This window comes from Bubalus kerabau, chromosome 7, assembly GCF_029407905.1.
Source record: "Bubalus kerabau isolate K-KA32 ecotype Philippines breed swamp buffalo chromosome 7, PCC_UOA_SB_1v2, whole genome shotgun sequence".
NCBI classification, from domain to species: Eukaryota; Metazoa; Chordata; class Mammalia; order Artiodactyla; family Bovidae; genus Bubalus; species Bubalus kerabau.
In genome coordinates, this window is record NC_073630.1 from 28,317,966 (window position 1) to 28,335,207 (window position 17,242).

General features: G+C 39.1%; 1 protein-coding gene across 39 annotated transcripts in view; it reads right to left on the minus strand.

The window, feature by feature from the left end:
- Nucleotides 1-17,242, minus strand: part of DKK2 (dickkopf WNT signaling pathway inhibitor 2) — a 583,019-nt gene that overhangs the window by 231,328 nt on the left and 334,449 nt on the right. For 32 of the 39 annotated variants that reach the window (XR_008716848.1, XR_008716834.1, XR_008716811.1 and 29 more), the window contains one exon: nt 13,636-13,675. The exons of 1 other annotated variant lie outside the window; for it this stretch is intronic. The gene's annotated coding sequence lies outside the window, so the exon portion shown is untranslated. Of the gene's footprint in view, nt 1-2,323; nt 4,617-9,051; nt 9,938-13,635; nt 13,676-17,242 lie in introns of those variants that run through there. 6 more of the 39 variants (XR_008716825.1, XR_008716839.1, XR_008716838.1 and 3 more) reach the window with 5 other exon arrangements.

The following is a 17,242-nucleotide window of genomic DNA, read 5'->3' on the forward strand; positions in this document are numbered from 1 at the left end:
GTGTCCTGGAAGACAGAAGGGTGGAAATCACTGCCCCAAAACAGAAGAAAGAATGAAAAGAAATGAAAACACTGTAAGAGACCTCTTGGACAACATTAAACACACCAACATTCACTTTATAGCAGTCGCAGAAGGAGAAGAGAGAAAGAAAGGACTTAAGAAAATATTTGAAGAGATAATAACTTAAAACTTCCTTAACATGGGAAAAGAAATAGTCACCCAAGTCCAGGAAGTGAAGAGAATTTCAGACAGGATAAACCCAAGGAGGAAAACACTGAGACACATAGTAATCCAATTGACAAAAATAATTAAAGACAAAAAAATGAAGGGAAAAAAAAAAAAAACATTAAAAGCAACAAAGGAAAAGTGACATACAAGAGAATTGCCCTAAGTTTATCGCCTGATTTCACAGCAGAAACTGTAGGCCAGAAGGGAGTGTCACAAAAATACTCTACCCACCAAGATTCTCATTCAGGTTCAACAAACAGATCAAAAACTTTACAAATGAGAGCAAAAGCTAAGAGAGTTCAGTATCACCAAACCAGCTTTACAACAACTGCTAAAGGAACTTCTCTAGGTGGGAAACACAAGAGAAGAAAACAACCCACTAAAAACAAACCCAAAACAATTAAGAAAATTGTAATAAGAACATGTGCATGTGTGCTCAGTTGCTAAGTCACAAAAAGTCCTACTCTTTGCTACCCCATGGACTGTAGCCACAAGCCTCCTCTCTTCATGGGATTTTCCAGGCAAGGATATTGGAGTGGGTAGCCATTTCCTCCTCAAGGTGATCTTTCTAACCCAGGGATCAAACCTACATCTCCTGTATTGCAGGAGGATTCTTTTACTGCTGAGCCACATGAGAAGCCCAATAGGAACGTAAATATCCATAATCACTTAAATGTAAATAGATTAAGGGCACCCCTGGTGATCAAGGGCACCACCTGCCAATGCAGGAGACATGAGTTTGATCCCTAGGTCAGGGAAGATTCTCTTCTTGCCTGGGAAATCCCATGGACAGAGGAGGCTGGTGGGCTACAGTCCATTGGGTCACAAAAGAGTTAGACATGACTTAGCAACAACAACAACAAAAAAAAAAAAAAAAAAAAAAAAAAAAAAGATTAGATGCTCCAACCGAAAGACACAGACTGGCTGAATGGATACAAAAACAAACCCCTATATATGCTGTCTACAAGAGACCCACCTCAGATCTAGGGACACACATAGACTGAAAATAAGATGGAAAAATGTATTCCATGCAAACAGAAATCTGAACAGCAATAATCATTCAAAAAGAAAACTTGAATAGCAATAATCATATCATATAAAATAGATTTTAAGCAGTTATAAGAGACTAAGAAAGACACTCTGTAATGATCAAGGGATCAATCCAAGAAGAAAATATAACACTTATAAACATATATGCACCCAATAGAGAAGCACCTCAATATATAAGGCAAATACTAATAGCCTTAAGGAATAAATTGACAGTAACACAATAATAGTGGGGGGCTTTCACATCCCACTTTTATCAATGCAGAGATCATACAGACAGAAAATCAATAAGGAAATACAACCCTTAAATGATACATTAAACCAGATGGTTGTAATTGATATTGTTGTTATTGATAGAGCATTTCATCCAAAAGCAGCAGAATACACAGTCTTATGAAGTGCACATGGAACATTTTCCAGAACTGATCACATGCTGTGCCACAGAGCAAGCCTTGGCAAATTCAAAAAAATCTAAATCATATCAAGCACCTTTTCTAACCACAACACTCTGAGATTAGAAATCAACAACAAGAAAAAAACTGTAAAGATCACAAACACGTGGAGGTGAAACAATACGCTACTAAACAATCAATGGCTTACTGAAGAAATCAAAGAGGAAATAAAAAAATCCCTAGAGACAAATGAAAATGAAAGCACAATACAGCAAAAGTAGTTCTAAAAGGGAAGTTTATAGCAATACAAGGAAACAAGAAAAGTCTCCAATAAACAATCTAACCTTATGTCTAAGCATCTAAAGAAAGAAGAGCAAACAAAACCCAAAGTTAGTAGAAGAAAAGAAATCATGCAGAGCAGAGATAAATGGAGACAAAGAAAACAATATAAAAGATCAATGAAACTAAAAGCTGGCTCTTCTAAAATGGATAAACTTCCAGCCAGACTCATCAAGAAAAAGAGTGAAAGGGCTCAAATCATTAAATGAGAAAAGGCAAAGACTTTATTGGACCATTCCCTCTCATAAGTTTAAGGACAATTACACAGTTCCACCTCCCCCTAGTTCTCGTACAAATTGTGGATGATGTCACAGAACTTCAATGTGTTATTATTTTTATTTCTTTGGACAGTGAAAGAAGAGGGTCTCAGAAAATAAGGAATCTCTTTCCTTGTAAAATATCTTTCTCACATTTCAGAATTATAGTAATATTATTTATCAGGAAAAAACGAACAGCCTTGGTCATAGATTTCTTTCAGTTGCCCATGATACATGTTTATAGAGGCCAGATAAGTGAAGTCTGCTGTTACTCTTTCCTCTCTTGCTGAATCAGCATGGGAAAGGCAATGTAAGAAAGAGTACCATACTAGTCTCACAGTTGGAACACCAAGATTTTCATGCTTTCCTTCTTATCTTTCTACTGTCAACATCACTACAGATAGATCAATATCTCTATACTTCTTACAATCTAGTACATGAAATAAAAGGTAGACCAAAAACTTTTATTGTTGTCTAACTGCATGAGGATACATTAATGTACAATAATAATCATAAAGCCTTAATAAAAATCTCTAAACATTCAGACATATGAACTACATATTTAAAATCAACCAGGCAGCAAAATAAATCAAATTGACATGAGACTGTACTCTGTAACACTGTGAACAAGGGAACATCAACATATACGATTTGAAGTTGAAAGAGACAATGTTTCACACAATAACACAGATATTTGCTATGAGGAACCTAAAAGCACAACTAAGAAAGGTATGATCTGGATTTCCTAATTTCTGCAAGACCAAAAGTCTTAGAATTAACAAATGGAAGACTAATTTTCAGTTTGATTTGCTTGTACCCATCCTCCCAGTTTCATGCACACTCCCCATCCCTGCACTGCACAGCCTCAAGCATCTGCCTGTCATCTGTCCTTCCTTCCACTGCCCATGCTGTGCCATCCCTGTTCATGTGATGTTTCCCTTTAGTGGAAGATAAAAGCACTTCCTGGTAGATGAAACACGTTCCTAGAACTAAAATGAATGCTTCCAAAGCCAAAAGCTGCAGCACACTGATGCTTTCATTCACAAAGGAAGCAATAATTCAGAAGATTCATAGCTGATGGGCTTTTGCCATCTCAGCATAAAATACACTGGCGTTTACCTAAACAACTGATTCCCCATCCCCTCAGGGGCAACATATCAAAACTCTTATTTTGTGCCTTCCTTATAAACTGCTAGTTTTATACTCTGAGTATTTATTAGGGCAAGCATTTACTCACTCAAAAGAAATGCTTAATAACAGGATGTTTGGATATAACATAATAATATATGCTAATATTATGCAGCCTGTCATTTTCCAACAAATCAGTTTTTGTCCACTGAACTTACTTTAGGACATACGATCAAGTACAGGTTTGAATGACATGGTTTAACAAATAAAGTTTTCCATTATGTACCTCATGTTGCCATTGGGATTATTCTGCCCTGTTATGAATATTGAGTCTGAGGAAGTTCTATGATAACAAATAAATGGGTGAAATACCTTTAGTTACTTTTTAACGTGGTTAAGAAATTTTTTTACCACATTTAGAACAGTTTTACTAATATCATGTTTCCTTGAGATCATCAAAATTGTACAAGTCTTACATACAATATTTGTACATAAAATCTACATATAGCAACAACACAACCAAGACAAATTTAAAGCAATATAAGGCCAATTTTAGAAACATAACATGCACACCCACAGAGATCTTTATGTAGGATGGAGAAAGATGCATGTTTCAAAAAGCATGAACATTTATTATGCATGTCGAGTTGTAGGTCACACAATTTATTTTTATAAAAGAAATATTGTAAAGATTATATCAACTCTATGGCTGAGTTAATACCTTAACCATCTTCACCCGTCAATAGTCATGCACATAGAGAGAAAGAGTGAAACAGAGAGAAAGAACTGAAATTTTCACTCAAGTTTGTTATACCAGGGACTATAATCACTGCAGATGGTGACTGCAGCCATGAAATTTAAAGACGATTACTCCTTGGAAGGAAAGTTATGACCAACCTAGATAGCATATTCAAAAGCAGAGACATTACTTTGCCAACAAAGGTCCGTCTAGTCAAGCCTATGGTTTTTCTAGTGGTCATGTATGGATGCGAGAGTTGGACTGTGACGAAAGCTGAGCGCCGAAGAATTAATGCTTTTGAACTATGGTGTTGGAGCAGACTCTTGAGAGTTCCTTGGACTGCAAGGAGATCCAACCAGTCCATTCTGAAGGAGATCAGCCCTGGGATTTCTTTGGAAGGAATGATGCTAAAGCTGAAACTCCGGTACTTTGGCCACCTCATGCGAAGAGTTGACTCATTGGAAAAGACTCTGATGCTGGGAGGGACTGGGGGCAGGAGGAAAAGGGGACGACAGAGGATGAGATGGCTGGATGGCAACACCAACTCGATGGATGTGAGTTTGAGTGAACTCCGGGAGATGGTGATGGACGGGGAGGCCTGGCGTGCTGCGATTCATGGGATCGCAAAGAGTCGGACACTACTGAGCGACTGAACTGAACTGAACTGATACAGCTTGGAGAATCCTGTGGACAGAGGAGCCTGGTGGGCTGCTGTCCGTGGGGTCGCATGGAGTCAGACACGACTGAAGCGACTTGGCATGCATACATGCATTGGAGAAGGAAATGGCAACACACTCCAGTGTTCTTGCCTGAAGAATCCCAGGGTCAGAGGAGCCTAGTGGGCTGCCATCTATGGGGTAGCACAGAGTCGGACACGACTGAAGCGACTCAGCAGCAGCAGCAAAAATAAACTGGCTATAGAAATGCAGAGTAGCATTCATTCTGATTTTCTATCAACAGTCTTAATATCATGGTTTATGACCAGCATTGCCATGTCCTGTGAAGCAACACACATCAACTTTAGTGACTCACACAGGATACATGTTTCAGTCCTGCTCAATTTCACCATTGTGACTTCGGTCCCCACAGCTAAGACAAAATATTAATATTTCCAAATTTCTAAGTGTCCAGGGTAGTGTAATAATTGTATTATAGACAACTTCTAAGGAATATAATTCACTTCTCTTCTATGACCCCATTACCGTCTGTTTTCATGCAGAAAAAAAAATTTAATCTCAGAAATTTCCCATTTATGTCAATATAAAGTGGTTTTAGCTACAGAGTTTATAAAATTCTACCTGCACACTTAAATAATTGTAGAAAATATCACAGAGAAAACAAATCATACAAGAAAGTCACACACGATGATAACTGTGAAACAATGAGCAAGGGGGAAGCATTGATTTGGAGACTTTTTTTAAATTCCTTTTCTGCATTTACTAATGCAGGATTTTGAGAATATCTGCTGCTGCTGCTGCTGCTAAGTCACTTCATTAGTGTCCGACTCTGTGCAATCCCATAGATGGAAGCCAACCAGGCTCCCCCATCCCTGGGATTCTCCAGGCAAGAGTACCGGAGTGGGTTGCCATTTCCTTCTCCAATGCATGAAAGTGAAAAGTGAAAGTGAAGTCGCTCAGTCGTGTCCGACTCTTGGCAACCCCATGGACTGCAGCCCACCAGGATCCTCTGTCCATGGGATTTTCCAGGCAAGAGTACTGGAGTGGGGTGCCATTGCCTTCTCTGGAGAATATCTGCTACATTTCTCTAAATCTGAGCAATGATCCCTCTAGAAAATGGAGATACCTATTACACAGAACTGTTGTGAATATAAGATAGTACTATATATGAAAGTGCTTTATCAGCTTTAATGATAGTCAACATATAACATTATTATTAAAATAGCAGATCATGGTCCTTTATTCGTTCAAGTTCAGTTCAGTTCAGTTCAGTCACTCAGTCGTGTCTGACTCTGCGACCCCATGAATTGCAGCACGTCAGGCCTCCCTGTCCATCACCATCTCCCAGATGTTCACTCAAACTCACATCCATCGAGTCGGTGATGCCATCCAGCCATCTCATCCTCTGTCGTCCCCTTTTTCTCCTGCCCCCAATCCCTCCACGTTAGCAAATAGCAATTAAAAGAATAGCTTTAGCTGTTGGTACAATATCTGGTCTAACAAATTCCAATTAATTTAGAAATATATGTGTATCAAAATTACCCACAGGAAATACGTCACCTCCATTGTGTGTGCAACTAATAGTCCTACTGACATGCCATGTATGTTGTTAGTCAGAATTTGCTACATTATGTTCTGATTACCGACCTCCAAACCTCAGTGATTTTCAGCAGAGGTTTCTCACACATGCAGCATGTTGGCCATGAGGAATCTGTGGCCCCAAGTATTTACTCCCATATCCAGGCAGAAAGAGTGGCTCTGACTTGTGAAATATACTTCAACAGGAAAAGAACAATGTCAGTGCCATGCAGTGGCTCTGAAATCTCTGCTCAGATACGGGCTGTGTCCATTCTGCTCAGATTTCATTTTTTAAAACTAGTCACATGGCCATCACTGATATGTGAATCAGAAGAATATTTCTCTCAGAGGAAGGGGCACCAAGGAGGGGTCCCTATAAGCACCATATTTTAAACAAGCAATTCAGTTATCACACAATAGATATACTAAATATAGACACAATTATGCCCAAAGTCTTATCATTTTCCTACATACTCATTTTTATGAATAGGCTGCAAAAAGAAGTGGGAAGCCTGTAAAGAAATATTTGAGTCACATTATGTAAAATGATATGGACAGAGAAGAAAGAGAGACTAACTTTTTATTAGTCTTGCAGATTTGAATGTTGGTGGCCATCAAAATGGACATTCAAGGTTAAAGGAAAGGTAAATTGGCTTCTAGCAATTTCAACAGGATAGAATTCTCTTTGACCATAGGTCTAAGCCCAAGCATGCCACTTACTAGCTATAAAACCTAGGAAATCACTGAATTTACATTAGTCTTGGGCTTTCCTTGTGGCTCAGCTGATAAAGAACCTGCCTACAATGCGGGAGACCTGGGTTCGATCCCTGGGTTGGGAAGATCCCCTGGAGAAGGGAAAGGCTACCCACTCCAGTATTTTGGCCTAGAGAATTCCATGGACTGTATAGTCCATGGGGTCACAAAGAGTTGGACAAGACTGAGCTGAGTTGCCTCAGCTGCCAAAGTACTGTGAAGGTCTTCACATGTATCTCAAAGAATTTATTTTCAAGAGTGAGGAAAGGCCAAATAGAGAACTGAAGGAAAGAGATGTACTGATCTCGAATCTAATTTACTGCATAGGAAAATCCCCCAGAGTGGGAAGGAAACTTCAGTGGGCTCCAGATGGCCTGGGTGGGTTCTCTCTCTGAGAGGATCTTTGGGTCTGTATTAACAAAGCGATTGCTTAAGCACTCTGGGCTTCCCTCATGGCTCAGATGGTAAAGAATCTGCCTGCCATGCAGGAGACACTGATTTCTTTGCCTCAGTAAATCTAATGAGATAAGACTGTTAAAAGTCTCTGAAGCATGGTAAAATGTATTAGAATAATAAGTGCCATCAGATTAGTGATGTGCAGAAGGAACAAACCATCATGGTTACCTCACTTCTGTAAGTTAATAAAAGTATTCCCTTAACTACAAAACAACTTTATGCAGCTTTGCAGAGTATAGAGGTATTTACTAGGACATAGCCTCCTCTGGATAGTTAAGCATAATAAAGTTTTCAAATCAAGAAAAAGGCCTGGAAGAAAAACTATAAAGGAAAGTACCTGCCTTGAGGAGACTAACCCATAATTCCCCACAATCTATATCACATACTAAGTTAAGGATATGACATTTATAAGATTTTAAAGTCACATACAAGGAAGCACTGGTGACATTATGTCACAAAACTCAGTTTTAAAAGAAATTGGGAACCTGAAACATATCATTTTTAAAACCCTAAAACATATAATAGTGGATTCATAAATCAAAATAAGTGCAAAGAAATTCATAAAATATATTGGCAAGATGCCATTGTGTGGCTCAGCTATTTGTGTTTTAATGTGTAGACTCAGGTGGAGAAATGTTTACCAAATGACAAAAGAAACTGAGGAAGAGTTTAAAGGGCAGTTCTTTCATTGAGAATATCAAATTCTGCCCGATAGAACATTTTGATGGCTTCCTTCTACCAACAAGCTACCTCTGGTTTGAAATCTCCCTTTGCTGGATCCTTCAACCAGGGTTAGATAAACTCCAGTTTGAAACTTAAGACCTTTGCTGGAGAGCAGCCCACCTCCTCTCTTTACTTACTCTCTAGCCCCTCCTATTTTTGCCCCCTTTCTCTTCTGTTACTTCATCCCTTTCTTCCACAAAGATAGTCTTTTTATAAGATTTTTCTAAAAATTGTTTACCTAAAAATGAGTTAAAGTTCAGACAAATTTGAACTTTGCTATAGCTTAAAATTAGGAAGCCATTAGCTAAGTTTCAGAGCTCTTTTACTGTTTAGAGATTTCTGTTTTACCCATGGTTAATGGATTTGGCCTTTGGTGTTCCAAAAGAGGCCAAATTTGGAAAACCTTGACACGTGTGTGTGTGTGAGTGTGTGTATGACTATCAATGTCTCTACAGCTCCTCCAGGAAGCAATTACAAAAGTATTTCCATGATGACTGGAACCATGTGATTTTGATATAGCCCCACTTAAAGACTGGTTTCATGTAAAAAAAAAAAAGTTCCACAGAGGCCCGCTTTTCCCTGGTATGCCTGTGTGCTTTTATTTTTTATTTATTTATTTATTTTTGCCTGTGTGCTTTTAATAGTTCAGAAAAAGTGTGTAGCAAAGCAAACATTTTCTATTTAGAGTCTTTTATAGTCTCCTACAAATCTTCGGGAAAATGCTAAGCTGAAATCTCGATCTTCAAAAACAGTAGAAAATATCACAAAATAGATAGGAAGAAAAATTTAAGGGAAATGGGGTCCTCATTTGGTGAAAGGATCTTTATTCTATATCTCTTAACGTTATATTTTGTGGTCCTTTAGCAGAATTTGTTTGTAATTGCTATGGTGATGACCCATTTGCCATATTTTAAATACATTCTGTGTTAAGGACTATATGTATTATTCAGGAAACAAACTCAACAATAAAAAAGCATATGAGAAACATATGCTGGTGTTGAACATAACGCTGGTTTCACAAGATAAGAAGTAACATATACGTGAGCCAAGCAGATAGTGACTAATGTTATGTACCGTCCAGGCATTCCATCATTTTTGCACTGTTCTTCTATTGGTTGTCAAAATGTTTGTGTAAGCCCCCATTGCATTTAGAAATACATTTATATTTTGACATTGCTTCGAACACATTTTTAATTAGAAGAGAAATATTAATTTCATAACTATTAGGACATTTACTAATTTCTAACACACATGAAAATGAATTGGGAATATAGATAGTATTTACTATTATTGGAAACCAAAACATTGCTTTGATATAAAACAAAACACAAAAAATTAACTATTCCAGTATTTACTGAAATTTTTATAAGAATTTTTTTGCATCAGTTTAGGAGAATATTCGGAGAAGGCAATGGCAACCCACTCCAGTACTCTTGCCTGGAGAATCCCATGGATGGAGGAGCCTGGTAGGCTGCAGTCCATGGGGTCGCTAAGAGTCAGACATGACTGAGCGACTTCACTTTCATTTTTCACTTTCATGCACTGGAGAAGGAAATGGCAACCCGCTTCAGTGTTCTTGCCTAGAGAATCCCAGGGACGGTGGAGCCTGTTGGGTACCGTCTATGGGGTCACACAGAATCGGACATGACTGACGTGACTTAGCAGCAGCAGCAGGAGAATATTGTTGCCTTATAAATTTCCTACATAAACTATTATGACTTATCTAATTTCAACTTGACACTCTCTAATCAATCTTCCATACTGCTACCAAAGTGACATCAAGGTATGACTATGTACTTCTGCTTAAATGGTTCCCCATTTGTTTCAGGATGAAATTCAAATTGCTGAAGCACACCACTCATGGGTGTTCATCATCTGACTTCTGTCTACTTTATATCCCATTACATCAAACCCTTTCCCTACCTATTTGCTGTTGCCCAAATGGTCACTCTCACTCACCTTTCTACACACTTTATGTGTTTATTCATTTACAAGCCATTTCCTCAACCTAAAATATTCTTCCTTTCCATATTAACCAAATCTAATCCTCACAATATTTCAAGATTTAACTCAAGAATCATTTCCTCCTGTAAGTCTTTATGGACCACTTCTTTCTTCCCCTACTTGGAAGATCCATTTCCAGTTACCAACTCCCTCACTAACATACACATAGCAAAAAGTGAAAGTGTTAGTCTCTCAGTCACATCTGACTCTGCAACCCCATGGGCTGTGGCCTACCAGCCTCCTCTGTCCATAGCAAACTTTAACACAAAAAGCCAACAGCGGGTCTTCCTGACCCAGGAATCAAACCCATGTCTCCTGCATTAGCATGCGGATCCTTTACCACCAAGCTACTCAGTTCAGTTCACTCAGTCGTGTCCAGCTCTTTGCGACCCCATGGACTGCAGCGTGCTAGGCCTCCTTGTCTATCACCAATTCCTGGAGTTTACTCCAACTCATGTCCATTGATTGGTGATGCCATCCAACCATCTCATCCTCTGTCATCCCCTTCTCCTCCCACCTTCAATCTTTCCCAGCATCAGGGTCTTTTCAAATGAGTCTGTTCTTTCTTCACATCAGGCAGCCAAAGTATTGGAGTTTCAGCTTCAGCATCAGTCCTTCCAATGAATGTTCAGGATTGATTTACCTAATGCCAAATCTATCCTTGCTTTGGCTTTCTTCTTGGGACTACTCAAAGGAGGTGCATGTACACACACACAGAGACAAATGTGAGCCAGTACTGGTATCAGAGGCCCAATAAGGACCAAAGATCAGCAGGTGAGCACTCAGAAACTATCCTGTTTCCACCGCTGGTTAGTGAATTTCACCTTTATTTTAGCCATTGAGAGAAGTTTATTTCACCCTGACTCCCTTGGGTTACTACCCATTCTGCTAAATTATGGCCCCTTTTTTGGAGATGATATAATCTGATTAATACACAATTATCATTTTATACTATTGGATCTTAAACTCTCTTACAAATATCACCCCAGTTATTTTGTGATGGGCTTCCCTGGTAGCTCAGATGGTAAAGAATCTGCCTGTAATGTGGGAGACCTGGGTTTGATCCGTGTGTCAGGAAGATCCCCTGGAGAAGGATATGGCAACCCATTCCAGTATTCTTGCCTGGAAAATCCCATAGACAGAAGCATCTGGTGGGCTACAGTCCATGGGGTCGCAAAGAGTTGGACACGGCTGAGCCACTAACACTTTAACTTCACTTATTTTGTGATGGGAAGGCAATGGCACCCCACTCCAGTACTCTTGTCTGGAAAATCCCATGGACAGAGGAGCCTGGTAGGCTGCAGTCCATGGGGTCGCTAAGAGTCAGACACGATTGAGCGACTTCACTCTCACTTTTCAGTTTCATGCATTGGAGAAGGAAATGGCAACCCACTCCAGTGTTCTTGCCTGGAGAATCCCAGGGACAGGGGAGCCTGGTGGGCTACCATTTATAGGGTCGCACAGAGTCGGACACGACTGAAGCGACTTAGCAGCAGCAGAATCACTCCAACTGCTACTTTCCTTGTGAGAAACACCCAAATAGATACTTCACGATCAACAAGGCTGATCAAATCACTTCTAAACATTAGTATTCACTAAATCAGTTAGTATCAAAGTGAAGTCTGATGCCAAATGTTCTGCTGCTAATTCATACCTATTCTAACTTCTGGAACTTCAACTAAGTTCTGGAGTTAAACTAGACTATAAGGAGCAAAACCAGTGGAATTTCCATGTTGAGCTTACACTTTTTCAAAAAGAATCCCCATTTTATAAAGCTGTAATCTGATTATTTTAGAATTGGATGCAAAATTTAGGTTCAACACTGAAAAAAGGAAATCTGCAACCAGTAGCCAAAAATAATTTTCAACCTAAAAAGAACCTACATAGTTTCAAGATAAATAATATATTTTCACAGGCATGCAGAATAAGATCAAGGCCCCAGCTGGACTTTACATTGGGTGGGAAGAGTTAAGATGCAGCTCCAGTGATGAAGAAAGAGGCCATCTGGGGCCCACCTGTGTCAGCATCAGGCCACACACGCCCTTCCTGACAACGCATGCTAACCTACTTCCTGGGGCAGTACCTGGCCCAACTTCTCTTGTGGCCTGAAGTCAAACTGGCATCCCAGCTCAAGGTTTTGACAAGTGTAGGGAAGAGGATCTAAGCCTTGGAAAGTACATACTTGCTTTTTATTTCTGTAGCAAAGCATTCTTGTACTCTGGGAAAGGGAGGAATGTGCCTTGCTTTTAGATAGCAGAGGGTTGAGATGCCAAAGACTAACATGTGGAATGGAAAAAATGATTAAGGCCTAGAAGAGGGTCAATTTTAAGTGTCTGCCAGATAGAAATGAATATTTGATCATCCTCTCATACTTTCCATTTTGGTTTTGAATCTGACAGAAACCTTTCTGGTTAAGGAGGGATCTACTCAAGTGAGCAAAGAATTGGGTGTTTTGATTATGGAGGAGCCTACCTCAAAGAGCTGAAAATTATTTTACTATTTCTAAGTAATTATCCACGTATCACTATGTCATATCAAAAGCCAAGAGACATTTTACGTTAGTATGGATTTTTTTTTTCTATTTTGGACTGCTGCTGCTGCTGCTAAGCCGCTTCAGTCGTGTCTGACTCTGTGCAATTCATTAAATCATTAAATATAAAGATGGAGAGACAGGAAATAAATAACTGAAGAACCTCACTTTCCTTCCCTATATTAACCTTGCCAAACTTTAACCAAAAGTGTTCCCTACCCACAATATCCATAAAGATCTTCTTGAACTGGGTTTATTCACGGTTCAAAGATGCTTAGTAAATGCATTGCATTGGCTATATGCTGATTAAAATAATCTTCCTAAGTTTTAATCTTTTAAAGATTCCAGGCTGAAGAAAAAAGAATCTGATGTGTAAAGTATAGTTCAAATACTCTTAAAATCACACAAAAGGAAAATAACTTTAATGGCCTTTAGGAAGGATGGTTAAATTGCATTTGGACAGGATGACTTTCACCCGTGGTAACCTTTATATGTCACATATATCCATTTGACATATATTCTCTAATTATTTTTTACATTAGAAGTTTGGAAATGTTTTAAAGACTAAAAAAGTATTGAATCATGCCTAGAATTTCAGAATGTCACCATTATTTCAATTCTCCACATGACTTTAAAATTTCATTTTTGCCATTCGCTTTTCTTATTCCCCGGGAGAAGGAAACATTCTAAGCCAGAACACAATTAGTATAGCTCTCACCATGGCAATGTTCTTTAAAAATATCTTTCATCTAAACTTACATAAAAGCAGAAATAGATCAGTTACCTGAAGAGGCACTCTATGCAGAAGTGTGTCATACCAGTTGCTGTAAAAGAAAAAAAAAGAAAGATCAGTAAATATCTAACTAATAGAGACTCTCCCAGGTAACTGTGTATTAATAATATCTCCACAGAAGGCTTTTCTTTTCTTGCCAAAATCCATTTATGTCTCAAAAATCCACCCCGGCTGTGAAATGCAGACATTCACACAGGCTATAGGAAGTGTTTTGTATTATTGGAGGATGGAAGAACTTTACGGGGGGCTTCCCAAGTGGTGCTAGTGGTAAAGAACCTGTCTGCCAGTGCAGGAGACACAGGGGACTTGGGTTCGATCCCTGGGTCGGGAAGATCCCCTGGATAAGGAAACGGCAACCCACTCCAGTATTCTTGCCTGGAGAATTCCATGGACAGAGGAGCCTGGTGGGCTACATGGGTCTCAAAGAGTTGGACACGACTGAGCACACAGCACAGAACTTTACAGAGGTCTGTACTAATGTCAACAAAACTGAGTTAGAATTACATTTCCCAGAATCCCTTGACTGTGTGTTTCTGGTGTAGACATGGCCAAAAGAGAACTGTGCGTGAGATCTGAAGGGCTGAGGTAAAGCTGCAGATGTGAAGCTCTGAAGGTTGAGTGGGCACCAGGTGTCCCTGGAGACTGTGAACACCACCACTAATCTGCTATCTCATCTTGCTGGGGAGGGCAGAAATAGGACGCACAGCTCTACCACCGCCTACTCTCTCTCCTCCTTCTCAGTCTGGCTCACTGCTTCTTCTAGAAAGGACCTGCATTGTCAAGGTTGGAGGAAATGAGAGTCAGAAGTTGTCCTCATGGGTCTGGTATGTCCATCCTCTCATGTTCTAACCTTTCATTCTCTTCTGCTTTGGGTCCAGCTTTTCTTTATAACAGCTAACCACAACTTCAGACCACCACCAGAGAGGCAGCAGCCTCATCGAAATTTATTCACCAGCTGCCAGAACTACATGATGTCTATTCCCTACAATAAATCCCCTAGTCCTATAACCCCTCATCGTGGTTCCATTTCCCTTATTGATCACTGACTGGTACAGAATCAGGCCTAGGGAAGACATATGGACCAGACTCTATTCAAGGAACTGGTGATGAGTCTCTGGCTGAATTTCAGGGCCCATGATCCAGTGTAGAAGCCCCCTTTAAATCTTGGCTAGCCCTGTGACTCACTTTTGACTAAAGGAATATGATACAAGGGATGCTCCATGATTTTTGAGGCTCAGTCAGTTCAGGCGCTCAGTCATGTCCAACTCTTTGCGACCCCATGAATCGCAGCACACCAGGCCTCCCTGTCCATCACCAACTCCCGGAGTTTACTCAAACTCATGTCCATCGAGTCAGTGATGCCATCCAGCCATCTCATCCTCTGTCATTCCTTTCTCCTCCTTTCCTCAATCTTTCCCAGCATCAGCGTCTTTTCCAATGAGTCAGCTCTTCGCATGAGGTGGCCAAAGTATTGCAGTTTCAGCTTTAACATGAGTCCTTCCAATGAATACCCAGGACTGATCTCCTTTAGAATGGACTAGTTGGATCACCATGCAGTCCAAGGGACTCTCAAGAGTCTTCTCCAACACCACAGTTCAAAAGCAGCAATTCTTTGGCACTCAACTTTCTTCACAGTCCAACTCTCACATCCATACATGACCACTGGAAAAACCATAGCCTTGACTAGACGGACCTTTGTTGGCAAAGTAATGTCTCTGCTTTTTAATATGCTATCTAGGTTGGTTATAACGTTCCTTCCAAGGAGTAAGCGTCTTTTAATTTCATGGCTGCAATCATCATCTGCAGTGATTTTGGAGCCCAAAAAAATAAAGTCAGCCACTGTTTCCACTGTTTCCCCATCTATTTCCCATGAAGTGATGGGACCGGATGCCATGATCTTAGTTTTCTGAATGTTGAGCTTTAAGTCAACTTTTTCACTCTCCTCTGACTTTTGAGGCTACGTCATAAGAAAATTGCAGATTCTGCCTGGTTCCCCTGGAAAACTCACATGAGAAAAGGCAGACACCATGTAAGAAGTTTGGCTACTCTGAGACTACAATACTGTGAGAATTCCCAGTGATTTTACTGGTGTTTGGAAAAGCTTAGATAAGGCAAACAATGCCCCTAATAGAATGGTTCCTGGGTGGACCTAGTCAGGGGAAATACAAGCTGTAACACTGCATTCATCTGCGTGGGTAATGACCTTGTCTCCCTAGTTCCTCGTCTCTCTGTATCGTTTCTAGTATTGTTGTGTTCAGTCTCTCTTCACTCCAGTCCATTACACATCATAATTAGATGGATGTCTATTATGTCTATTTGTACATCTAATATGACATACAAATGTCATATTTATTATGTCAACTTACTATTAAATATCTCATCAAGGAGCCCCATTATACATAGGGATAAAGTCAAAAATCTTTCATCCATCTTGCATCTCCATTTTTCAATATCTTCCAGAATGGATTTCCCCACTCCAGCCAAAGTAATCTTTTTAATACTCCTAGTATGTCATAGCATTATTGACACCATGGGTTTGGTTACCCTGCCCTCCCAATAGAAGACTTACAATCTTTTTATTTACCTGCATGGATTGTACCCATCCTTCAACATGCAACAGAAATCCTACTTCCTCCATGAAGCTTTCTAGTTTCTCTCTCTTCTCTGACTTTCTCTTATAAATTATAAAAATCTTACATTTTTGTATATTTTGATTCCTTAATTTATTTTAATTATACTGAAGAAAGGTACTGTGTTATTCATCTTCATACTTCTTCAAAGAAAAGCATTTGTTGGACTGTTAATTTCTTTTTATTTTTCCACTTTTACCTTCTTCAAATAATGCCTAAGAGAAAAGAAACTCCCAAACCACATGGAAGCGATCATACTGACAGCTTTCAATCAAATTTTCAGTAAAAGTATCACTAGCTCTGGTATTCACAGTCAAAAGAAGACTAAGGAGCAATTTTACCTAATCTTTAAAAGCATGAAAATCTCCTTTTAATTAAAAGTATTATGAACTCTTCTCATGTTATTGATTGTATTTTTGACACAAGACAAAAGAAAAGCTACTCTGCATTCCATGTTTCTTTAAAATGAGTTTCTAGTAATCCTGTAGCATGTGAATAAAATTAAAAATCATATCACAAATCTCTTAGGTATATGCTATTTAGTTAATAATTGACATAATGTAGATTTTTAAGGCACCTTGCAATAAACTAATGTCTTTTTCACTCTCCTATTCATCCCTTTAAGGGATTATTTTTGAATAATCATCACTGTTTAAATATCACTAGAAAAGTTCAGTTTGGTTTGACAAGACTCCCATATGCTGAGAGATAGAAATAGCGGATTGATCACGTGAGTTAGAGTATGTCTATACAATTAATATTATGAGCACAAAAATATATTAAAAAGTATGATTCCATAAAAAGAGACTTTAAGTATGAACACGATACACAAAAATATGCATGGGAGAAATAGATTAAAGTGTTACACTTTCTTTGTATTTGCCAGTGAGAGTATGGGTACTTATTTTTAATCCATATTTTTTTAAGTTCTACTGTATAATGAATACACATTATGGTTTTACTGGGGG